The 27,708-nt window shown below is 41.0% G+C and overlaps 1 long non-coding RNA gene across 1 annotated transcript in view; it reads right to left on the bottom strand.

Annotated features, from left to right (window-relative positions):
* The window catches only part of LOC122789172, a 222,613-nt gene that overhangs the window by 55,695 nt on the left and 139,210 nt on the right, over positions 1–27,708 (bottom strand). The window contains exon 2 of the long non-coding RNA XR_006362777.1: positions 12,408–12,490. This is a non-coding gene — a long non-coding RNA (uncharacterized LOC122789172). The remainder of the gene's footprint in view (positions 1–12,407; positions 12,491–27,708) is intronic.

The following is a 27,708-nucleotide window of genomic DNA, read 5'->3' as shown; positions in this document are numbered from 1 at the left end:
ATGTTGGGTGGCACTATGCCAGGGTAATCCTATGGGCTAGGCTTGTAACGGCTCCAGGGCCATTTAGCCTAGTACACACCTATGAACTTATGAAAGGGGATTAGGAGAAAGTAATTTAGATGTAGGCATATGGCAATGAGAATGCCTGTGGTCACACAAAACTGTGTGAAAGGGAAAAGTAAATATTTTGACCAAAGAATGTAAATAAAGGAGAGACAAAAATGATCTAATGTTATAATGTTTTATAAGTTTATTTAATTTGTGTTTTTGTAACTTTAAAGGTTACTGTCAAATAATGCTGTTTGTTTAAACAAGTGTCTATGCAATGGTTAAGCTGCTGAAAGTGAAGACCCACTAGTAAATTGGTGAGGACTGATTGACCAGTACTCCAATGAAATGGACAAGGGTCCAACATCAAAAAGCAGGTCTGTGAATTTGTGAATTGGCATTATTATCAATGACACCTCAAAGTCTGTTGCAATACCCATATTTTAAGAAATGTAAACAGCACTATTAAGATTATGACTATCATGAAGACCAAAAGATGCAGTAGACTGAGTTGTATCCTACTTTGTCGCTTCACCCCAAGGTTAACTCCTTGACCTCTTCCAAAGGCAAGAACTACCAACAATACATAGCCTCCAACTCCTTCATGATGAAGTCCTTCTTATTAGGTGGTATCAGCTACTGTTGAAGGACTTTCTGAAAGAGAATCAAAGAGAACTTCTACTTTCTGGTTATGCCTAGACACTGCACCAGTGGGAACACCCAGAAGATTGCTACTATCAGGAAGTCTTTGGACATGGTCATGTGCCAGAAATCAGGTAACATAACTGCAGAAATCAATTCTACTGCAATAGTTCTACCTTTACAGCCAATACTTTGGTGAAGACTCTGGACCCAGAGAAAAACTCTCATGGCAAAACTTTGTAATAGAAGTGATGCATGCACAAAGAGTTGGAAAACTTTCCTGTGCAAATTCCAAAATATTTCATGTTCTACTACACCATCTTAGCACCCGGTAGCAGTGAAGGCATGACACTGTGGACAGTCATCAATCGGAACCAGATGTGCTGGCTGAAATCACTGAGGTATAAAACTGGATGAAATCATCAGTCCCCTTCAGATCTGGGAAGAGGCAGAAACCAAATCTTCAACCATATTTTGAATAATGGGCAACCTCTAAGATTCTTTTAAAGCAATAGAGTCAAAGAATGGGCTGTCCTAAGAGCTGTGCTGAGACAGTTCAACATCCTAGCAGAGTTCTTTGTTAAGGAGGACATGCAAGCTCTAAGACATGGCCAATCTATCAATCCAATCCAGGGCAAAAACTGGAGAAATGCAATATTCTGGTCTTCTATGGTTGACATGGCACAGCTGGTTTCTTGGGCAATCTGACTGGCAGAGATACGCCAAGATCATTGGACACTAATGTCCTCCCTAGTCTATGAGAAAGCTTCTTTCTCCTTAGGGGCTGGACGTCTCAGGAAAGGAAGGGGGGGTCAGGGACATTACAAAGGTCCTCCAGAATGGTGAGCACCTGTTTCTCCCCTCAAGAGGTCATCCATCAGATTTTGAAAGGCCTGATGAGAATAAATGTCCCTCCTTACAATGGGCATCAAGACAGCTGTTCATTAGCTCTTCTTCAAAAGAGGAAAGCCTCAATTATGCCATCATGTACAAGCCTGCAGCCCTGGTGAATGCAGTGACACAAACCAAATTGCAGTGAGACACATAGTAATCCATTATGGAAGATGCAGACAAAGTCTTCGCTATCTTTTAATCACACTTTGACTCCGGGAAGTCTACAAGATTTCCCTGGGTCTAGTTTACTAAGCAGGATTTGAATTTGGACAGGTGAAAGAACAACTCAGAGTCCTATTTCGTAAAGTGGTAAATTAGTAAACTTCCTTGCCACACCTGTTCAAATATGTTGACTGCACAGCTGGTTCCAAGGTGACAAACCACTGTAGTCTATAGGATTTAGCCCAAGTATGTCTGGTAAGGAACTTGCACCACTACATCTGGCACTAGTAAATTCAATCCAACTTCCCAGGGACAACAGCAGCAGAGTCCTTAATGACCGGCTCTAAAGGGGGAGAGCCCAAAGCTTTTACTACTTCCTTCCAAGATACAAACTTAGGCATTTCTCATGGGAAGAAATCAGGGGTTAAAGAGGCCAAGTCCCAACAGGGCTGCATGAGCCTCGATGTCATACCGAAAGAATATTAATTCAGAGGCATCTGCAGGATGGAGAGGACTCAACTGTCCTCATCTCTCACAGAGACAATGTCCTTCCAGGTCCTCAAACTTCATAGAAGCCTGAGTAGGACGGAGTACCCCACCCTCCACAGCATTAGGAGTAAACTCATAAAAAACGCATATACCAGATTCTGAATGATTGGAATCTGGCTCCAGGGAGCATGTCTGTCAAGGGCAGCATATGAGCAAGAGTTATATATTGGGGTTGGTGCTGGCATCAGGCAATACTTCCTAAGGATGGAGTCCACCATCTGAGCATTAAAAATCCTACCAGACAGCAAACATATGTTTGTTCTCTAGGTCTTGAACATACAAGTCCTGTTCTTGGAAGACCTAGCAGATCCCCTTCAACCAAAGTCAACTTTTGATACTATGGGAAATGACATACTGCTCTGGACTGGTTTACCTCCTGTCTTTCTGAATATGCCCATCAAATATGGTCTGATGTTAACTCCTCATCCTGCCAGCCTTTTACGTCTGGGGACCCACAGGGTTTAATTCAGAAAATTGTTAATTCCCTATATACATGCTTCCATATTCTAGATGAATATGAGGGTATGAAAGTTTTTTTAATATATTTTGAAAATATATATTATACTTTCTCGAAATCAAAAATAAATAAGAAAATACAGTTTACTCTTTTCTCTACGTGAGAAATTAATACTACTAGGCAAATGTCTTGCACCTTATATTGTTATTATACTCTGACATATGTCATTACCTGTCAGACTGTGTCTTTGCTATAAAAACGCTGTATTTTTTTTTCCTCTGAAATGCTAGATTATATTATATATAATATTATGAGAAATTTTGCTTGTCTGAATATATGGAGCCTTCCTTGTGATATTATACTCTGACATATGGGTCCTTTCTCCTGTTGAACTGTGTCTTTACTATAATTATACTGTTTCTTTTTTCATCTGATATGTTTGACTGTACTCTTATATTAAGTAAATCTCATATGTCTGAATATATGGAGCTTCTCTCCCTGGGCCTCCACTGAAAATGGGCAAATACCCAGTCGGACTTTCTCGGTCAACAAATGTAAAATAAAAATAAATAAACATATCATATGCACTGTTATAGTGGCACTGCTGTTAGCTACCAAGATAAACTGGGGCCCAATTGAAATAGTCTATTTGGCAGAATTTGGACAAAAATAAAACTTTCTCTATTGGCTGAAACATTCTGTGCGAATGAAAATGTACTGAGACTTCTCCTTTTCAAGACAATTACCTCTGACAAATACAAAAGCTTCAACACAATACTTTAAAAATGTACCATGAAATACAGATCTACAGTAAAATTGTCAGAGCAAGAGCCATAATTCAGTTAATATGAATATTTATTTGTTGATGTGCTCTAAAACAACTTGCTTGTGTCAGCACCTCCAGGGATGACGGTGCCCAATATGGAAGAAAAAAAAAAGTTCCTGAGCAGAAGGATGATGTACACAGGGTGTGGTCTGGAAGATCCAGAAAATACATAAACATGTTGAAGAACAGAGGTGAGGACATAGCTTTCAGTTTGCTGACTTGAGAATCAGGGACAAAGCCACAATTACTAAGGGCAAGGCCTTTCTAATCAGGGACAGTTTTTTTAATATTGGCACTGTTAACTAACAAACTAACACAGTGCACAGGTATCTGTATTAGCGTGCAAATTCTAATGAATGGGTCCTCCACAAATTTAACATCTGGAATAATCAGTGACTGTGAGCTTCACTGTTTTGCCACAAAGTTACACACATAAAAATAAAAAAAGTGAAATATGGGGTACCCTGTAAATCAGGGACATTCAGAGGTATGGGTAAGGGACACACAAAAGCAGTCCCCATGTCATTCAGAAGATGCCTAGTAATAAGATATATTCATACTTTGTATGTCATGAAAATAGACATTTACTTTACCATCTCCTTTTGGATGTAGCAGTGTGGGACAATAATTCTGACAAAGTACTTTCTAAACTTGAGTACTTCAAGAACCAGTATTTTCAGTGCAGTTAGAACAGTCCTCAATATTTTGACAATGTTTACTTTTCTGTTCCTATTTCATAAATTCTCTTAACTTTATAGGAACAACATACAGATAACAAAACTCGAGAAAAAAAGCAGAAGAAATTGAAGTGCTGCACATTAGACAATTTAATAAGTATGCCAAAAATAATTAATGATATTTGATACTAATAAGCATAGTCTAAATTCTAACTTGAGGAAAACATGTGACGAAGAGCAACAAATGACTTTTTCTACCGTCGAGTTGCCAGTAGCAGTCAGCGTAGAAAATGGGTATTTTTTCCGTTAAACCCCTACCACTTCATGCTGCTATGTTTTGGCGGTATTTCAGTAGTGGATTTACAGCCACAAAACTGGACCTGGACAAGGTTTGTTGCAGCACAATTACTCCACAACGTAGACAAGTTTTCTGCGGAATGCACAGTGTGTGTGGAAGGAGTAAGTATACTGTGCCTGTTGACAAACCAACCCCCTTCCTTTCTTGCCTTCATTCCGATGTGAGTACAACAGTACATCCTCAGCTTTTCGACGCGCAAGTCACATTTCCTCTACAGTCACTTGGCAGCAAGAGAAAAACTCTCTCATATAGCTCTACACTTTGAACAACCACAATAGTCACAAAACACTAAAGATTTTATTTCCACATGTTTCAGCACTGCTGAGATTCACCACTGACATACTTAAAGGAGGTTGCGTTAGTCCCTTCACCTAATATATGTCTCGTACAATAATCGGCTTCTCGGGATTAATCACACTTTCATCACTATTCATACATACCAAAGTCACACAACTGACTTACAAAATTTTAAACTTTGTTCAATTCTCTCCAGTCTTTCTTGAGCTTTAAAACCGGGGTTAGTGACCTAAACTATGACTCCTTATACTACACGACTGTTGGCAAACTCAAACTGTACAAATGTATTATTTGCAGCACGATACTGACTGAAAGTTTTTTGCTAAGTCACTCAGCACATTAGCTTGAGTCACAGTACAGCTTATAATAAAATACAAGTAAACGGAATAAAAAAAAAAGTTGTTTCTCTTCTTGCCACAATACCTCTATAAAACCCAATTACGTCGTTCTTCACAGCAGAGCAAAGTGGTAGGGTTTAATGGAAAAGTACCAGAAAATGTTCTACCATAGTGTTACGTACAGGTCAGTGTCACTTTAACAGCAGAGTAACCCAGACACAAATAACTATTTAATACCAGAGGAGAAAAAATGTGTCATGACATCCAAAAGACATCACAGAGTCCTGGCTGGCAAGAGCTTACTTTTGATACTGTGTTTGTCAATTCTGTCAAGGCCTCTCTCTTCTTAACTCTAAAAAAATAATAATGTTTTGCCTTAACCCATAAGTAACATGACCATGCACTGAAATCTTTGGTTTACGCTCAGAGGAGATTTTGCAGCAATACCTGGCAGGCCCTAAAAAATGGGATAGGGATAAAGTTAAATGTGCTGCTGCTGTGTTATTCACTCTATATTCTAAGAAATCATTTCACTCTTGGTTACTTACAACGCACTTGATATAGTTTTAGTACTGGTTACTGAAATCCACACAAGTATTACATACACATTACTCTGCCTTAAGACTATCAGTTTAACCCCCCCCCCCCCCCAAAAAAAGCAGTGAAAACCATGAGCAATAATACAGTACTTACTACAAATGGATTTATTCAGAGCAATCACTGCTTAACAGGAAGACTTTTGTAATTGACAAAAACATTACCAACCTATAGCAACATGATGATCAATTTACAGCTATGAAACTTCAAATGATAAAGCACTAACTCATGATGTATAGTGGGTTTCAAACTTGACGTGGCAACAGGTGTTTGAGACTGGTTTAGGTATGACAGGCAGAATACCTCATAGTAAATTATCAGTTCTGGAACACAGCTGAACTACTCCTGTTCAAGAATCCAAGTTGGTTCAGCAGTCATTACATTTGTAGCAGAATGGCACCATGGATAACATTAGTAATTCCTCACCGAGTGAAGTTCTCTTGATATTGTGAAGTTGATGTTACTTATGATTTAAAAAAGCCCAAAGAGAGCAGCAATTGTACAACCTACAGATTACATATTATATGCACTTAAACATCACACTCAAACAGGCATCCTAAATATACACTGACGGCAGTCAATTTTCTAAGACAACACAAATGGAATAGAAAGGAAACCATCAATTATTATAATGTAATATCTTGTAAGAAGGCTTACAGACAACACGCACACACACACACACACACACACACACACACACACACACACAATATATTGAAACCCAAATCAAATACACAAAACACCAAAATCTCAGCAAAGTGATGCATTATCTATAATCAACTCATATTCATATACAGCACACACATTCAAATTTTGCAAGCAAAGTACAGTTTTGTACCTACCATAAATGTAGATGTTCGAGGATTCCATTGCTGCAGTCCTGACTATTGGGTATAGTCCGCGTCCCAGTCGGCCCGAATACCAGAGTATAAGGCTGACGTCGGTCAGGGCGCATTAGACTGACGTCAGTACGTCAGGGTACTAATGCGCATGACCGACGTCATATCCTCAGTCTTTTCTTGCCCCAGATGTCAGAAGACCCAAAAAGACAAGTCCCAAAACAACCTGCACCAAAAACATGTATAATATATACAACAATATATATATATATAAAATATAAGCATGTAAACTCACCTACACAACCACCCCTAAACACAGAGGGAAGGAGGGAGGGTAAATTGGACTGCAGCAATGGAATCCTCGAACATCTACATTTATGGTAGGTACAACACTGTACTATGTTCTTCGCCTTCCATTGCTGCAGTCCTGACTATTGGGTAGAATCCCAAAGCAGAGGTAAGGGAGGCTGGCAAATTATAAAGTAGTAGGAGCTGACAACATGCCTTGTAAAACAGCTGTGGCAAAACCAGCCCTAGTCTTAGAGTATATAGGAAGGTGATAATGCCTAGAGAAAGTATGCACTGAACTCCAAGTAGCTGCTTCCAGAATATCCTTAGTTGCCACCCCCTTAGAAATGCTGTTGAAGTGGCAGTAGCCCTAGTGGAATGAGGCCTAATCCCAGCTGGAATCTCCTTGCCATGATGGGAATAACAAAATGCAATGCAAAAGCCAATCCACCTAGAAATAGTTTGTTTTGACACAGGCTTGCCCTGTGAACTCAAAGCAAAAGAAACAAGTAACTGCTGAGACTGCCTAAAATTCTTAGTCCTGCTCAAATAATAACGCAATTGCCTGTGTACATCTAAAGTGTGCAAAATCTTTTCCCCTTTATTTTGAGGATCTGCAAAACGTAGGCAAATGAATAGTTTGGTTTAAAGCCACACTAGAAACCACCTTAGGCATAAAGGAAGGATTAGTGCGTAATGATACCCTGTCCTTATGGAAAATCAAAAGGGCTCTACTGCCATAAGGGCCTGCAACTCAGACACCCTTCTTGCAGAAGTAATAGCCAACAGAAAAGCAGTCTTCCATGACAAATATTTCAATTCAGCAGTAGCTGCAGGCTCAAAAGGTTGTAGAGTAAGTTTTTCCAACACAAAATTGAGATCCCAAGCAGGAGTAGGAGCTCTACGTGGGGTCTTATATTCTTTGCCCCTCTAAGAAACTGCTTGAACAAAGGATGCGAAAACAAAGGTGGGTCACAATCATAGTGAGCTGAAATTGCTGCAGCATGAATCTTTATGGAAGAGAAGGACAAACCTTTGTCCAATAATTCAGTAAGATATTGAAGAGCCACACTCAAATTAGGCTCTGAAATCTCCAAATTCTTTGCTGTACTCCAAAATAAAAATCTCTTCCATTTTTCTGCGTACACTCTCCTAGTACTAGGCCTTCTAGCTTCCATAATCACATTTAAAACTTGTTGAGGAAGTTGAGACCTGCTGTGTTTCAACACAGAATATGCCAGGCTGTTAGATGAAGAGAGTGAAGCTTGACATTGAGCAGATGACCGTCCTTCTGAGATAACAGATGAGGAATCAGAGGTAAAGGCCATGGAGGCTTCTTTACCAGACTCCGTAGAAGTGGGTACCAGTGTTGCCGAGGCCAATCTGGAGCTATCAAAATCATCCTTGGCCTGTCTTGTCTGACCTTTAATAGTACCTTTGGAAGAAGCGGTAGAGGTGGAAAGGCATACACATGAAGGTTTTTCCAACTGAAAGACAGAGCATCCACTTTCCAAGCTGTGTGATGAAACCCCTTTGTGCAATACTTTGGCAGCTGGTGGTTTAGTGGAGAAGCGAACAGATCTATGTCTGGAGTTCCCCATGACACTGTCAGTTTCTGAAATACATGAAGATCCAGTTTCCACTCGTGGGGATCCATGATTTGTCTGCTTAACACATCTGCTAAGGAGTTCTGTGCTCCTGGCAGAAACCTTGCCTGAAGAGTTAGTTGCAAGCTTAGCGCAGTCTCCCATAAAATCATTGCTTGCCTGCATAGAGGATAAGAATGTGTTCCCCCTTGCTTGTTGATGTACCACATGACAGTTGTGTTGTCTGTTAGAATCAACACCTGCCCTGGAAGAAGTAACTCCTTGAAAGCCATTAATGCAAACTGGACTGCTAACATCTCCTTCATGTTGATATGTAGATGCTGTAGTCTGGCAGGCCACTTGTCTTGTATCCACTTTCCATTTAGATGAGCTCCCCAAGCAATGTCCGAGGCATCTGTCGTTAGAATCTGACTTGCCTCTGGCCGGGTCACAGAGAGTCCCTTGTTTAGGTGACATTCCTGAGCCCACCACAAAAATTCCTTTTGAATGCAAGGTATTATTTGAATGACAGTGTCCAAATCCTGGCAGTGCTGTGTCCATACATTTTGAGATACCATTGTAGCTTCCTCATATGCAGTTTGGCATTGGGAAGCACCAGAATACAAGATGCCATGAACCCTAATGCTTGAAGGACTGTCCTTGCAGTCAGCACGGACTGATGAGATAGTTGATGGAAGTAAAGTGACAGACTCTTTTGTTTGTCCGGGGTTAAAAAGGCCATCTGGGCTGCTGTATTCAGTCTTACACCCAGAAAGCACATGTCTTGAGAGGGTACTAGACTGGACTTTATTTCGTTCACAGAATACCCTAGGCATCTTAGCACTGCTATAACATATTCCAGATGCTGTAGAAGGTCTTCCTTTTCTTGAGCCAGAATCAGGCAGTCGTCCAAGTAAGGATAGATTTGAATTCCTTGAAGCCTGAAGTAAGCTATCACTGGAGCCAGAACCTTTGTGAATACTCTGGGCAGTAGATAAGCCAAAGGGCAATGCAGAGAACTGATAATGAGAATTTCCAGCTCGAAACCGCAGATACTTTCTGCAACTTAGCCTTATAGGCACATGAAGGTAAGCTTCCTTGAGATCTAAAGTTACCATCCAGTGATCTTTGCCCAGCAGAGGTAAAAGCTGTTGTAACGTCAACATCTTGAACTTGGGAATGTCCAAAACCGTGTTGAGGAGAGATAAATCCAAAATTGGTCTCCACGTGTTCCCCTTCTTTGGTACAAGGAACAGGCGAGAATAAAATCCTAGGCCCCTCTCTGACACAGGGACTGGCTGAATGGCCCCTATGTGAAGTAACTGTAAAACTTGCTTGTGAGCCTCTTTTCTTTGTAGAGGAGGAACGTCTGGCATGCCTTTGAAAGGGGGCATTGTATGGAAATAAAATCTGTAACCGTGGTGAATGATATCCAACACCCATTTGTCTTGAGTAATTAAATCCCAATTTTCTTTGAAAAGAGACAGTCTTCCTCCCAAAGGACCTGCCAAACGTGAATCTGCTGGCAGCTGTAAAGACAGGTCATTGGGTCTGTTTACGAAAGGACTGACCCCTGCCCTCACCAGAAGTCTGAGCAGGTGAACTCCCTGTTCTAGGCCTAAAAGAACTTTGAGCCCTGCCCTACCACGTCTAGACCTACCCCTAGACTGAGAATCATAAGCAGGATATGTCCACCCCTTAGCAGGCCAATTTCAACTAAACATTGGTGGCAGCACCTGCAAAAAATCTTTAACAGTTTGCATAGACTTAGCTTTGTCCTCCATTTTCTTTAAAACAGCTTCCACAGGCGAACCAAACAACACATCAGACTGTAAAGGAGCATCCAAAATCCTTGTCTTAACATGCTCAGCTAAATTCTGATCCTTCAACCAGGCATGCCTGCGAAGAACAGAGCTGGTAGCAGCCACCCTCGAGGAGGCCTGTACAGCATCAAAACCACATTGCAAAGAATGCTTACCCACTTGTTCGGACACATGAACCAAATCCAGCAACTCTTTACACTCAATACCTTCCGCCAAAGCATCCACCTTAGATTTCAATTGTGAAAGAAGGTAATTCTGATATTTTAACATGTGAAACTGACAATTCAAAGCTCTCATGGCTAGAGTGGAAGAAGTATACACTTTCTTTCCCCACCTATCCAAAGCCCTCGCCTCTTTATCAGTGGGGACAGGATTTTTAACCACAGAAGCTTTTACACCCTTAGGCCCCTGGGAAATAGTTTCTGGGTCCGCCCTAGGACTCTTAAACAAATATTTATGAGCTTGGGCACCCTATAATACCTATCAGGCTTAACAGGAGCAGGAGGCAAAGAGTCAGGGTTCAGGAAGCCTCTGCAAAACATCTTCCACCACATTCAACACAGGAGGAATAGCTAAAGGCCTATGCTGGGGTAAAACAAGAACTCCTAAGCCTTTTCCTGGAGTCAGAGTAATCCTGGCCTTCCCATTTAAAGTGCTCCCTCATGGAATGCAAAGTCTCTGAAAATGAGAAATCCTCAGGTGGAGACGCTGTAGGAGTGGAATCATCCACATCAGAATCAGAATAGGTAGGATACTCCTGCAAATCTTCCACAGAAGATTCTGAAGCCTCAGAACACTGTTCAAAACTCTCAAACTCAGGTTCCACCCTAGGCCTCTTATCAGGCGGGGCATAGAACCCCTAATCATAGTAATCAAATCTTCTGCCATCTTAAGCATATGTTTCTTAGGTACAGAACCTGAAATGGTAGGAGAAGCCCCCACTGAAGCTGAAGTAGGCCTACCTCTCATAGAAGTTTTGGCAACAGAAGGAGAGGCCCTAACTACCTTGGGAAGAGAGGGAAGAACAGTCACCTGAGAGGCCCCCTCAGCCTGGCCTACCTCCTGAGAAGGCACATCCTGTAAGAGTATAGTTTCTGCCTGGGACTCCATGGAAACTCCTGGCAAAACCTCCGGCTCCACTGAGCCTTCCAAAGAACCGACGTCCGGGACTGCGGTTCCTCAACCCTAGGCTTCACTGTTTTATCCTTGCGCTTCTTGAGGAAGCGGGCCGGAGCATCCGACGGCATTTTATAATTGCAACGCTTCCCAAACACTAACCTGGCACAGTCTAACCTCCTCTTAATAGTGCGTTTGTTAAACCTAGCACAAGAGCGGCAACCAACAACGTCGTGCTCAGGCCCTAAACAAGGTATACACAAGGTATGATAATCCCTATGAGGTATCTGTTTCCCACAAGAAATACAGTTATTCACTTTTTCTGACATCCGGTAAAATACTGAGGCAAGAAAAAACCAAAATGTTCCCCAACGGGGTACTTAGCCAACTCTGTTTCGGTCTGAAACTCCGGTTTCGGAAATATTTCAGTACGCCAACCTGCACTCGCAAAACTGCTTCTGCATCGGACCATGCGGCAAAAAAGACTGAGGATATGACGTCGGTCATGCGCATTAGTACCCTGACGTACTGACGTCAGTCTAATGCGCCCTGACCGACGTCAGCCTTATACTCTGGTATTCGGGCCGACTGGGACGCGGACTATACCCAATAGTCAGGACTGCAGCAATGGAAGACGAAGAACATCATAAGTTGTTACACAAAACACATCAACCATGCCAATACCAGACTACATATGCGACGACAGGAAGGGCTACCCATCTCATTCCTCCCTAGCCTTGGCCCGTACGTACAAAGCATGGCAACACTCTCAGTGTTTATGCAAATTAATGAATGCACATAGCAGACTCATCTTGTTATATATACATTTCTGGATGCACTACTTTGTTCTATGTCAGTTACTACTTGCAGTGTCTGACTGCTATTATGTATACTTTGAACTTTAATATACCTTACGATGCTGTTGCTTTGTGTTTCTTGTTTTTGCTAAGAAAGCTGTGCTTGATATGGGGCCAAATGGTCCAGATCACGTATCTATAAAAGAAACAAATAATCAAATAAAAACACTTTTTGATATCTATTTCTGGCGCCGTCTACTATGAATCATCTACTATTCCTCCCTGCAGATCTTCATTTAATTAGTTATGTAAGTTTTTAATATCTTCTACTGCAGACGATCTGCTTGCTTTTCTATTTCACATCAATTGCTTAATTCAGATCATGCGGCTTCCACTGGGGGCTACAGCCAGGAAGAAAACAGCCACAAACCCTGTGTCCAAGAGAAGCAGATCTAGCTACAGCCAATCAGTCCTCCAAACACTCTCCCTCTCCACCTTTCTGGGATCTAAATTGTTGCCCATTGCCTGTCACCCCTTGGGCAGGGTGAGTGCATATGGGAATGGGGATAAGCCTAAAGCAAGGAAAACTTTCTCATTAGCAGCAGTGTGATACTGCCTCAGGAAGCATCAGTCTCTTCACTGGCCTCAAACATGAGTCAGACTAAGTCTAGTGTAGGCAAAGATGTTCTAAAGACCCAGGGGATGAGGGCAGTCCTTCTGGGAAGCAGATGGTCAGTTGTATATCGCAAAAAAAAAAAGCCTATTGAATGAAAGACATTTCTTGAGACTAGCTGATCAGATGAAACTTTTAAGTTGTTTCTGAGAGAGGGTGCAGGGATTGGGAGGGATTTCTGCCCCTACATAAATAGTTCAAATCTCTAATGACAGAGTTTTAAGTATTTTATTTGTTAACTAAGTAAAGAAACTGTTTATATGCTCATAGATAGGTACTAGGCTATCTGCCCTACGGCATTTATAAGCATAGCCAGAATGTGTTGGCTTTCGCCTCCCTTTAAGACTAGATTCCTGAGCCTCTGTCCAGCAGAGCCATAGAAGTGATCCCTCAGACGCCTTCAGTAATTGCCCAGGCCACAAGGACAAGGTTAAATGCAATATACATCTTTATCAAAGCTTTCATCGATCTGCCAATCTTGACCAGTCTTCACTGCCACTCATCAAAACATATTCCAGCATAAAACTACACAACTTGGCATAACAGTGCTTAATGTCTGCATAACTACTAAACAGTTCATAAAAATGCTGCCTAATAATCAGACACATCACTATACTCTAACACAAAGCTGTTTCCCAGTCTCCTTTCTCATGCAAGTTATATCTGCTTTCCAGTCTCTATTTGTAGATTTTACAGAGTTACCTAACTGGAGCTATATTTCTTATGTTTAATAAACCTATTATGCATTTACTGTATACTATGTAGCTCTCCAATGTCAACTGGTCCCGCCTTCTGATGACGCAGCTGTGGGAAGAAACAGTTAGTAGTAGGTAGGTGCATTCTCTGTAGTTAGCAACACATTTTAACAGATAAAATGATTCAGATTGCAGAACAATCTATCAGTCAGACAATAAATCAGTAAATATTAAAAAGGTGACAAAAGCAAAATGGAACAGGAAAACATTCCTAGTAAAGTTTATACTGCTTGACATACAGTACAATACAGAGAGGGAACACTGCAATAGATGTCTACAAAAGGAGGTTCACTTTTAGGAAGAAAATTAGGGGTATGTAGATCATGTGACATCCCTATAGTAAAAATAGTGTGTCTGTGCATGTTATAAACTGAATGGATTAGTGCTGTGATAAAAACGTCTAGATTCTAGAATATGTGCATCTGTGAAAATGAAGATTGTGGAGATGATGACGAAGAAGGTGGTAAAGATGAAAATAAGGATATATTGACAGTCCAAAGGGGGACAGCCTGAAATTCAAAGATCCAGAAATGCAATGCCCGAAAAATTAGTGTCTTTAAAGGTGGAAACTTCAGAGCCACCAATTCTGCCAGTCTTAAAATTCAAGTTGTATGGAGTATGGGGTGTTATTCAAAAACAGAAAAAAGATCCAGAACTCCAGCCAGTACTGGGTCATAGTTCTGCCATCCATAAGACAAAGTTGATCAGAGACTCCTAGAATCTGTGCCATGGCCATGAAATAACTGAGACTCAAGTCATACAACTGTCTATATAACAAAGGCTCACCTTTAGAATGACAGAGTAGAGCAGTGTGGGATATCTCTGTCCAGATGAAAAGCTTCTTTCACTAAGCAAAATAAGTCTAATAGGTGGAAGACTTTCTGGAGCTTAAGTAGCCTTTGAGAATCCAGCTGAGTAATCCAGTATGCCCTTTCTACCATTCCCCTCCAATTATATGTGACTGCAAAATGAAAATATCAAACTCTGAAGTGGCCAATGACTTCAGGCTTTGAAAGTTCCCAGCAGTACAAGAAACTATCTTATTACAAGCCAAGGATGTCGCCCACAGCCAACATGACAAACATCTCCACCTCAAAGTTTAGACCCACAATTCTTTGCTCCCACTGGATCTCCTGGCCAGAGGTCAGAGGCTATGGACATGCAGGTATTCTCTGAACACAGCTTTAAGCATATTTTGCTGTATATGCCTGTACATCACACATACAGTAACTGTCCAACTAGTGTAATAGGGTCTCTGGTTTCAGTACCTCTTACAGAGATTTCAAGACAACACGCCCCGCAGCTCTAAGTAGTTCATATGAACACCTTTACTATGTGAAATATACTTCCCCCAAGCAATGAGGAAGACATGGTATCAACCATTAACAGTCTGTGCTTTAGGAAGGGAAGACTGATAAATTAAACTAGTTGGAATCATATATCACTATAAAGCCCAGTGATAGAAGTTTCACACCAAAACATCACTGAGAACATGACAACTCTGTGGCTACTGACAACTTGCCCTCTACAACAAACACGTTCTCAGGAAAGCTACAGAACCATGTAGACAGTGGCCACTATTGGGAATAAAAGCTACAAGACAATCTGATCTTCAACGTTCTGCTTAATTCTCAAACAAGATATCATGGCTATGACCACCTTGGCCCAATATGTGAGATGGAAGGACTGTCCATGAAGAGTGTTCAGCTTTGCTGTAGTAAAGGCAATCCTGATGGCTGGGATCAAAGAAGAATTTTCGCTGTTTAAGGAGATCTCTAGGGTCTGCAGTCACACAACAGCCTAAACTAAGAAAGTTATTAGGGAGTCACTCACAGGAAGCACTGGAAGTCAGTCATCCAAGAAAGGGAATATATGACATTTCATCTTCCAGAAAGTCTCTGACATAAATAAAATCTATCATACTCATAAACACTATGGGTACAGAGGACAGACATAACTACAACACATTATGGTGAAAGTGGTGTCCACACAGATCAAAATGAATGAACCTGTTGTACAGAACCCCAGATATCACTGAACCACATGCTAAATAACATGCCCAGTGGTATTAACAAAGTGATAGTTAAATACAGGGATATGAAGCCCTGCAGTCACCATTCAGAACGTGACATACTGCATATTCTAGAAGATGAAGCTACTGAGGTCCAACATTAAGACAAAAGTCTTTAATTCACTTTAGAGCTAGGAAAAACTGTAAGCAGAACCCAAAGCCTTTCTCTAAATAAGGAACTGCCTCATGTACACAAACAATCCTCTCCTCCTACCACCCAACACTGCAACCTGCGAGATATGCACTTACATAGCCAAACTGGTAGCAAAGCTCTCTCTGGCTAAGATTGTGCTAGACAGCCAAGAGGAGAAGGTTAACACCTGCACTACACCTGTAGCAACTCATAGCCCTTCAAAACCTACACCATCAACACCCACACATAGTGGCACTAAACCAACATATGCGGAGGCCCTTAACATTAACCTGCCCAAGCAACAAGGACCTCTGAAGCTGAAACTCAACCAAACACCAGTCACAACCAAAGTGACACACAGCTCACAACACCGGTGTGTCACCCAACAACAGCCCCTAAGGCAAGACAATGTACCCAACACTTTAGTCATAGGTGACTCTATAGTCAAGCACACTGATGCCCCACTCACCAGGCTGAACAGAGAGAAAATTACAGTCAGCTGCCTGTCGGGTGCCAGGATCCGACACATAATGCATGCACTCAAGTCACTCCACAACAAGTACAAATATGATTCTGTCATTGTCCATGCTGGAGTGAATGACTTGAGACGTACCTCCCTGGACTACATGAAAAGAGACATGGAAGAGCTCTTGGATCATGTGGCCCATGCAGGTATGACCCTAGCCCTGAGTAGCATCCTGCCTTCGCCCAGAATTATACCACAGTACAAGGACAAAATGAATGACTTCAACAATTGGCTAAGCTTCTGGTGTCATTCAAAGGGGATCTAGTATTTGTCTGCCTGGGAAGACATGATCGACAAACCACAATGCTTTGCCAGAGATGGTCTGCACCTGTCACCCCTAGGATTCAGGTTACTGGCTAAAGCTCTTGCCACCCCCGTAGTGCCTTTTTTAGACAAGGTTCAAAGGATAAAACTACCACCGTAACAGATACAAGCATGCAAAATCTGAAGGTAATGCTACTCAATGCTAGAAGTCTAAACCTCAAAATTCACTCTCTCGAGGCACTCCTAAAAATGGAGAACATCGATATCTGTGCAGTAACTGAGACCTGGTTCAAGGCTCCAGAGAGCACCCCTGCAATACCAGGCTACAACTCTTGCCACACTTTTTGGCCACAAAACCAAGACCAAAACACTAAAGGTGGAGGAAGGTGGAGGAGTGTCCATATTCACCAAGGATATTCACACCTTCAGGCTAGTTGCCCAACACAATGCATCTGAAATTCTCCAGGTGCAACTAACACTAAGTAAGACTGCAATCCAAATTGTAGCTTGCTACAGATCCCCCACCATGCCCCAAGATTCTCACCACACCTTTCTAAACATACTGGAAAATATTAAGATACAACCAAACACCCTAATACTGAGTGATTTCAAATACCCTGCCATTAACTGGGAAAACTACTCAGGTACAAACTCCTTTTCCCAACGGTTCTTGGAATTCATAAATTCCAACACCCTGGATCAACTAATCCATTGTCCCACCAGGGGCACCAATATCCTAGACCTGGTCATTACCAACATGGGAGATAGATGCTTCACACCAGTGATCAGGTCTGACCATAAGCAAATCACCTTTGACATCCACATCCCACCCCCACCCCCCCAGTAAGGAAACCTCCTTAAAAAAATTCTCCAAAGCCAACTTCATGTACTGAAGTCAGAAGTGACAAATTTCACGACACCCATGCAGAAGGGATCTGAAAGTTCGCCTGCAGAATCCTACACTAAGGCACTGTACGAGCACATCCACTCGTGCGTGAATCGTGCCACCCCAAATAGAACCAAGATGCTCTTCTCCAAAAAAAAGAAGCCAATCTGGTGGTCCTCTGCTATAAAGAAACTATACAACAGAAGGAAGAAACTGTTGCAGAAAAGAGGAAAATCCCAGGATGCAAAAAACTCCCTCACCAGCCTCAGTAAGAAGCTGAGATCCCTCATAAAATCCTCAAAAGCTAGTTATGAAAATAAAATTGCCAAAGATTCCAAAGACAACCACAAGGCATTCTATAGTTATGTCAAGAATCTTAATGGCAATGCTCAGATCTGCTCTGAGCTACAACAAAATTGCATTAAATATACTGATCCCAAGAATATTGCCAATATCCTGGCAGATCAATTTAGTGTCAACTTTACCCCCCTCTCACCCCCTAAAGGGCCCATCTCAATACCAAAAGAATGCCAAATTCCAGTAATCACTGCCACACAGGTAGAAACCACACACTCCAAAGCTAAGAATACAGCATCCATGGGACCAGATGACATCCCAGGCTGTGTACTACATGAACTACAAAATGAACTGGCACCTCACCTAAGTGTCATGTTTAATCATAGCCTCACCTCAGGCTTCGTGCCCACTGAGTGGCACACAGCTACAGTTATCCCACTCCACAAGGGGGGATCCACGTTGGATCCCGGGAACTACCATCCCATCAGTCTAACAAGCCTGATTTGCAAGGGCATGGAAGCATTATCATGGAACTTATAAACAAAGACATTGGAAACCTTCAAACACTGGACCCCACCCAGTTTGGGTTTGTGAAGGGCCGATCTTGTCTCCTGAATCTGATTGACTTCTTCAAATCAGTCTCCAGAGCTGTGGACAAGGGTAAGGCAGTCCACACAGCCTATCTGGACCTCGCAAAGGCCTTCAACACCATCCCCCACTCTGGAATCATAGATAAACTTACTAAGCTGGGCATAAATCCCTACATCACTCAATGGGTTGCCAACTGGCTTACTGACAGAACCCAGAGTGTAAAAGTAGCCAACTCCAAATCCAGCTTCAGACAAGTGGAGTACCTCAGGGTTCAGTCCTGGGACCACTCTTGTTTGGCATCTACCTCTCTGAAGTACAGGCCAAAACTAAGGGACTTTGGCTAACAAAGTTCGCAGATTACTGCAAACTGGGAGCCATTACTGAATCCCCAAATGATGTGGATAGTCTACAAAAGGGCCTTACAGAAACAGATGCCTGGTGCCAGAGCCATGGGCTCAAGCTTAATGCCAAGAAATGTATACTTATCCTCTTTGGAAAAAAACATGTACCCATGAATTACCACATAGGTGGCAGGACACTAAACATCGAAAGTGGGATGGACAGTGGTCTCACTTTCGATAACCACATTGCCACAACAGTCAGGAAATCCTTCTATGTGGCACACCTCATCACTAAGGGCTTTTCATCCAGAAAAAAGGAGGTAATTTTCCCACTGTACTCATCCCTCATTAGACCCATTATAGAATATAATGCCCCGTTTGGTATGTACCTCACAAGACATCTGCAACAGCTGGAAAGGCCAAAGAAATACCTCACTAAAAGAATTACAATAAATACAATGCCAAATAACGACTTCAAATTCACGTGCAAAAGTAAATTTAGCAGCAACACGTGGTCATTTACACAGCTTTTCTTCTTGATGTGAATGTTAGAACAAGTCTCTGGTTTTGCCAACAACCACCATAAAAAATAACTAAATAAAAATAAAGTCATCATTTCAGGTTTTGTCATGTGACCTAATGGATAAGGCATCTGACTTCAGATCAGAAAATTGTAAGTTTGAGCCCTGCCATGGTCATCCAAAAGCAATGTCATGACTTATATCTGGCAGTTGGTAGAGAGGTTTAAGGGTATGAGCAGGGTTTGATTCCCTCAGCACTCATTTGCCTATTGTTTGACCTTGAGCAAGTCACTTAACCAGACAGAGCTTGGGGGCAACTGGGAATTTGGGCTAGGCTGGTGCCCTGGATTGCAAGCCTACTAACTAGAAGCCATTTTCCTATTAATCTATTTAATCTAGCAAATATAACAAAATTTTGCCAGCTCTCAAAATTTATCATTTTCTTCAAACTTCTTCAGTATCAATCTTATGTTTGGCACCAATTTGCTTATTTTTCCTCTAACTCATTTATACTTTACCACTTAAGCCTCCTCTGTAGAACAACAGTTAGGATATTAGACAGTTCTACCTATCCGTGTTTTACTGTCTGATGAAGAAAGCATGACACAACATTCTTCCATGATGTTCCCCTGAGAACTTCTCAGTACAGCTCATCAGGAAGACACAAGTATAGGTATGTCAGCTTTTTTGCAGGTGTCTGTTAAGATGGTAGAAATCAAATTAAGCAACAGTTTATTCAACAGTGTCTGTGTGCACCTCTTGTTAAGCAGCATGTCATAACTACTACATAATAATCAAATATCACTTTATTTATATGAGTATCAGCATGTTTACATTAGATGAAGCCCAGTGTACAAAGCTGTTGCTTGAGGCAATAAAGTGTAATCTTAAGTGGATGTGTTAACTATTTCTTTGCATAATGAAAATATATATTATGAAATATATTGCATGATTCACATATTTGATGAGTAAAATTGTGTCTAAAAAGTAAATGTACATGTTAGAAAAATATGTATTAACATATGTGTGCAATGCTTATTTTAAATAAGGGAAGATTAACACGTTTTTATTCTATATGCAGCATTAGTTCAATTTGAAACTGAAAATATGCTTTTCTGAAATTGTGCTTTCTGACACTGCAAGATGCACTCTGACCTAGTTTGCTAGCACAGCAAAATACATGTTTATGCTTTGGAAATGTACTGGAAAGCAGGTGATTTTCTGCTAGGTCAGGAAATTAAATAGAGAATAATAATAATTTCTGTAGATCCATTCATTATGAACAATAAGCTCTGTTCGTGCTAATGAAAAAGTGCACAAGCTGCAAGATAGTTAGATACTATAAACAATAAACTGCTTTAGAAATCTGTACTTGCATTGTGCTTATATTAGCCATAGTACCTAGACTTGTAACATCACATAGCAAGAAAGTTATAATTGACCGGTGGTCGTCAAGGCCATCCTGTTTACTAAAAAAATCTTTTTTAAACTTTGAAGAGTCAGCTAGAAATGTGAGAAACCTCTGTAAAGTAACAGAATTATGAACTGGTGATCTGCTACGTCAGTCGTAGTGGGCAATGTCTTGAAAGAAAGGTATAATAACTGACACTTCCTGATTTAGTCAGACACTGCATTTTTTGTCTCCTTGCGTAAGAATAAAGATACCTGAACTGAACCTTATGCTTTTGGTCTTTTGAAGTATTTTTCGCTAACATTTTTTGGTCCTTTGGAGCCGAAAACCCTCGTTTAGCCTGGGATCAGATGGGCCAGGTGGCATGAAACTGCGCAGGGAAGATACCACATCGGATCTTCTTCATTGAAAGACCTCCGACTGAATTGTCATGCAAAAGAGGCCAGCCACTTTTCTGATCTACGACTGAAGGCGGGTTCCGTTTGAACAGTGAGTGACCAATTGCTGAGGCTCAGGTAAAGTGAATCTACTTTTTTTCTGTTTTAGATCAGGGACTTGATTGTATTTGTTCTGTGAGAATTTTTAAAAAATTCAGGGACAGAAATATTGCTATCTTGTCATAGATCAGAGAAACAGAATAAGTAGGCAGGTAGTCTGAAGAGACTGTAAACACTTGGTGGTACCACATTAAAAACAAAAGGGTTACGTAACATTTAAAAAGGTTAGAACAAAATGGGTAATACGTGCACAAAAACGAAAAGACCCCAAAGCCCACCGTTAACCGAAGACGCAAAATATATGCAATCACAGCGCACCGACAACGTTAAATATTATACTAAATGGGTTAATAAATATGAATTTGATGGGAAACTTGAAAGATCCTCGCTTATCAAACTTATTAGACAGCTAAAAAACGATTCTAAAGGTCGGGTTAAAAAACAGCATAAATTAGGAGTTCCTCAGGCACACAGGTGGACTGAGGAAGCAAACCGAAGAGAACAAATGAATAAAAATTCAAAAGCAATGTTTCTAGACAAAGAAGATAATAACTTAGTTATAGCATCGGCCCCTCCGCCCACTCCAGTTTCGGTTCCCTTACCAGTTCCCTTACCGGATATGAAGCAAAAGAACAAACTGACCCACCTCCACGATATCCAGTTGTTCCTATAAAACCACTACCGTTTGTTAGAGATCCTATCGAGACTAGGTCTCGAACACGTAATTTAAAAGGGGATATTGAATTATATCAAATGAATGGAAATTCACGGGCTATGAGTGTAGAAGAGATATGCCTACTCATAGAAGTACCAAATCCTCAGGCAGGACAAGAAGGGCAGGACCCAACTCTCTTAGTATACAGACCGTGGACACCGGAAGACATCCGGAAAGCCACAGAGGGAATTCCCCATCCAAAAGTTAATTTTAGAAAGTTCTTAGAAGACTTACAGGGCATGAGATTAAGTTATCACTTAAACGGAGAGGAAGTAGAAAAAGTAGTCAGACAAATAGTTGGTCCAGATTGGCACATGATCAGTGGCAACTGGAATCCCCGTGACGCTGCACTTAGGCCCCTCCCACATAGCAGCGCAGAACTAGACAACAGAGTGAAAGGTCTGACAGACCAAATTTCTGAGAAATGGAAGCCTAGGGCAGACTGGACTTGCATTAATCAATGCATCCAACAAGAAAATTAAACTGTTGATAGATATTTTTCCAGATTATTGGAATGTTTTAACAACCACTGTGGAATGCAGGTACCTGAAGATCAGACACAAGATTCCCCATATGAGCAGCAGTTAAAGAATACATTTTTGAAAGGCAGTATTGCACCCATAAGTAGTTTCTTTACTAAGCATATGGTAGACCATCGTACAAGCAGATTACAATCACTGCTTGAATATGCTAGACATGCCGAAAGGCATTTTAACAACAAAAAGAAAAAGAAAGCCCAAGTATTTGCTGTGGAAGATGGAGAAGTTTATTTAGTACAGTCCGGACAAAAGGGCAAAAAGAATGCCCAGGGAAACAAACAATCTGATCAGCGATCAGAAGACTTTGAAGGGAGAAAGAAAAGAGGTGAGTGCTTCAAATGCGGGAAAAAGGGACACATGGCAAGGGATTGCAGGAAAAATAAGAAGGCAGCAGTGGAAGACAAAAACGATGAGGGTGAGGACTGACTATATGAAAGTCAGGAATCACTAGATAGGAATAATAGAGAAAAGACAAATGACAATGTGATAGAAGGAGCAGAGAATGTGATAATAGAGGAAGTGCAGGAAACTACCGATAGTGAAGAAAATGAAATATTAGACCTAGCCTTATTGAGCTTACAGCTCTATTTGGCTGACACAAAACCAGAAGTGACACTCCTGGTAGAAGGGAGGGAAGTCAAATTTTCGTGCGATTCAGGGGCATCACGAACCTTGGTACACCCCTTCAAACTACCAGAAAATTCAGAATCACATGACTTTATACTAGTAAAAGCAGCTAATGGACAGCTGTATCGGGAGCCTCTCTCCCATAACATTACAATAACAGATCCTGTTTCAAGATTGACCCAGAAAAGCAAAATTGTTGTTTCTGCAAAATGCCCAGTGAACCTTTTGGGCAGAGATCTTATGCAACTATTGGGCATAGCAGTAGTTCCAATCATGCAGGGTATGGAAGCACAGCGACAAACCAATACTTTTGCAGTGCAAACGGAAGGTGAGACATTTTACTGGTACAGCCAGGACCTAGTTACGACTGGTCCTGGAGCAGTAACTGAAGAGTTAATGAATGTAGCTATCAGTAAGTTCCCCTCCCTTTGTATTGACATACAACACCTGTTGCACTGTACTCTGTATTATTGTAATACACCAGGACCTAACAAAGAATATGAACAAGAATTGTTTAAAAATCATGCAAACAGATTAGTACTGTGTAATTTGTACTGGGACATGAAAGGGAACAGTGTAGTTAGCTGTTCATTACCCCAGGAGTTCTTTTCACTTTACAAATCAAATCTAATACCGCATGATAGTTTAACTAAAGAAGAAGATTTAAAATGGGTAGACCTAGGACAGAAAATCACAAAATGGGAAAAACAGACAGAATCAGAACTGTCAGAACAGGGAATACAAAGACAGAAACTGAACTGGATAACACAAACACATCCAGCTGTACACTTGCAGTCCAGCAAAGACAGCTGAGAAGCCCTCTTATTAGAAGAGGAAGAAAAAGCTTTGTTAGACATACCAGAAACTCTCTGGTCAACAGGAAAGTCAGACGTAGGACTTATTCGCACAGCAGGACCAGTTACTATCATGCCAAAGAATACTGGTGGAATCTCCCGATTCGCCATGTAGCACACCCTTATTCCCAGTTAGAAAAGCAAATGGAGAATGGCGTATGGTCCAAGATTTACAAGCTGTAAATCACGCAGTAATACCAAGAGCACCTACGGTGCCAGATCCACATACCTTGTTGAATGATTTAAAACCTCAACAGAAGTATTTTTCTGTGGTGGATATCAGCAATGCGTTCTTTTCGATACCGATACACCCTGACAGCCAGTATTGGTTTGCATTTACATTTCAGGGGAAGCGGTATACATATACGCGACTACCACAAGGTTATAGTGAAAGCCCAACGATATTCTCACAAGAGATGGCAAGCAATTTAGCGGAATTTATCCCACCGAGAGGTAGTCAAATTTTACTTTATGTTGATGACATCCTGCTGGCTGCCCCTACCCAGCAAGATTGTAAGGAAGATACTATAGCATTATTAAAATTCCTAGCAGTTGAATGACACAAAGTAAGCAAAAATAAATTGCAGCTTTGGAAAAAACAAGTGAAATACCTTGGATATGTAATATCCAAAGATGGCAGAACATTAGATGAGGACAGAAAAGTAGCGATCTTACAAGCACCAAAACCCACAACCAAGAAGGAAATGATGTCCTTCCTGGGTACGACTAATTTTTGTCGGAGCTGGATCCCAAACTATGCTTTGGAATCTACACCTTTAACCGACCTGATTTTTAAGAAGCCTATGGCAGCACAAGATTTAATACAGTGGACACCAGAAGCAGAATTAACTTTCTGCAAACTGAAACAATTGATAGCATCATCATTAGTTTTAGGATTACCAAATTATCACAAACGTTTTTTCCAAACTGTAGATTGCAAGCAAGGTTATATGACATCAGTATTGACTCAACAGCATGGGGACAAACAATGCCCCATTGCTTATTATTCATCACAACTGGACCCAGTGGCGCGGTCTCTACCCCACTTTGTACAAGCAGTAGTTGCAGCTGCAATGGCAGTGCAGGCTTCAGCCTCAGTAGTGTTATTCCACCCTCTCACATTGAGAGTGCCTCATGCAGTCGCAATCATTTTACTGCAAGAAAAAGTAGCATATATCTTTCCCCTGCTAGGCATCTTTCTTGTATGACTATATTGCTGAGCCAACTTCACATGACAATTGAACGATGTACTACTTTGAATCCGTCTATCTTGCTCCCAACTCCTGTGGATGGCACACCCCATAACTGCCTACAGGTAATTGAGCAAAAGAAACTGCCTAGAAAAGACCTCACGGATGTTCCCCTTGGATGATGCCGAGGTGACATATTACGTGGATGGCTCATGCAAAAGGAGTCCTACAGGACAGAACCTAACAGGTTATGCAGTAGTTTCTGATACTGAGATTGTAGAAGTGAAACCTCTACCACATAACTTATCTGCACAAGCAGCAGACTTGATTGCCTTGACACGGGCATGTACCTTAGCAAAGGGTAAAAGCGTAAACATTTTTACAGACAGCCAGTATGCTTTTTCTACTGTACATGTTTTTGCACAACAGTGGAAGAATCGAGGAATGGTGACATCTACTGGCAAACCGATTAACCATGCACAGTGTATTTTAGATTTGTTAGATTCTATTCAGTTGCCTCAGAAAGTAGCTATTTGTAAATGCATAGCTCATACAAAACAACAAGATAGGATTTCAAAAGGCAATGCGAGAGCTGACACAGCTGCAAAGCAAGCAGCCTCAGAAGCATTTCTTTTGAACGAGGAATTACAACCTTCTGAGATTTTAGACTTAGAAATGTTGAAAACAATGCAGACGCTTACTACACAAGCTGAAAAACAAAAATGGAAAAGACGAGGAGCAATTCTCAAGGAAGAGCTGTACATCTCCAAAGAGGGAAAACCGATATTACCGTCTAATTTATTTAGATATGCAGCTTTGTTGAGCCATGGGCAGAGCCATGTCTCAACAGGGGGGATGGTACAGTTAGTGAATCGGGTGTTCGCTACGTACGGGTTTACAAACTACACTAAAAAATTTTGCCTGTCATGTCACACTTGTAATACACATCATGCACAAGGGGCATTAAAGCCCAAGCAAGGGAGTTTCCCCTACACCACCGTATCCGTTTCATACTATCTGTATGGATTTCATAGAATTGAGCAAATGTGAAAACAAAAAGTACTGCCTTGTCATTGTGGATATGTTCTCCAAATGGGTGGAGGCCTTTCCGACTAGTAAACCAGATGCAGACACTGTTGCAAAGACCCTAGTTAAAGACATTATTCCTAGATTTGGCATACCGGAAAGGATCTACAGTGACAATGGTACACATTTCGTTAATCAAACTATACAACAGTTAAGTCAGTATTTTGGGATGTCTTTAAAAGATCACTGTGCATATCACCCTCAATCTGCAGGGTTAATAGAGAGGCACAATGGAGTTTTAAAGAATAAGCTTAAAAAACTTATAGTAGATACACAGAAGAACTGGGTGTACTGTTTGCCCCTGGTACTGTTGAGCATGAGAACTGTTCTGAATGCAAAAGGATTGACACCTTTCGAAAAGATTTTCGGAAGAGCTTATTATATACCTCAGTGGAAACCTCTCATGCCTGCAGACCAGGAAGCAGATTGGACATTTGCAGAATACATGAGGAATATGCTAAATAACAAACATCTTTTACAGTTTAATTCTGTTTCAGATAAAGACCAAACTAAACCATTCGAAGTAGCAGTAGCCCCAGGCACTTGGGTCTGGGTGAAGACAATCAAAAAGAAGAATTAGACGACACCAAAGTGGGAAGGTCCTTATCAAGTACTGCTGAGCATGCCCACAGCAGTCAAGATTGCGGAACGTTCATCTTGGATTCATTTGACACACTGTAAACTAGTCAAAAACTTTGAACTTGATAAAACTCTTGCTAACACACAGCAGCAGTAAAATGACGACAAGACCTACAGACAATAGAAATACTGAACGATTTCAGCAGTATATTCAGCAGTGTTGCATCATCATCTTAATAACTGCATTAGTGACAATGTTCTTTTTGCTGTGGCTTTTGCTGTGGCCTTTCTTTTCTTCAGCCACACCAGCTAGACTGAACAAACATGATTCAACACTCATAGACTGGCATCCGAACTTTAACACTTACCAAGCAATCAAATAGGTGTATGCTGAGACTTTTAATATTTCGAATTGTTGGATTTCCACAGCTATACCAACAGCATACGGGGGATTATTGATGGCTGCTGTCCCCCTAAGGGTCAATGAGACCTGGGAAAACTTGATTTTTGAGACTACACCTGTGAAATCTAGAGACAAAATTGCATTATTTCTACCTGTTACACAAACAGGAATTGTATGCTTTTTTAAGAATGACATGATTCAAGTAGGTTGGAGTAGATGTAATGTAAAAGTTTCTTATAAGTGTTATATTAAACCTAAAAATGCTAAAAATACAGAAACAATGTGTGATGCAGATTATGACTCATACTTTGAGTCCTTGCATAAAACTGTCAGTGATATACAACATAATCCTGTTCTTTTAAAGCAACTGTCTATTATAGATAAGAAAATGTTTCATGCAGGGAAGGTGTATATCAATACTAAAGTAGAAAACTGTTATTTCATATATGGGAAAA

This window comes from Protopterus annectens, chromosome 1.part2 (assembly GCF_019279795.1).
Source record: "Protopterus annectens isolate FY-2018-M chromosome 1.part2, PAN1.0, whole genome shotgun sequence".
NCBI classification, from domain to species: Eukaryota; Metazoa; Chordata; order Ceratodontiformes; family Protopteridae; genus Protopterus; species Protopterus annectens.
The sequence above is the reverse complement of the archived record's forward strand: the minus strand, read 5'-3'. Positions and strand labels throughout refer to the sequence as shown.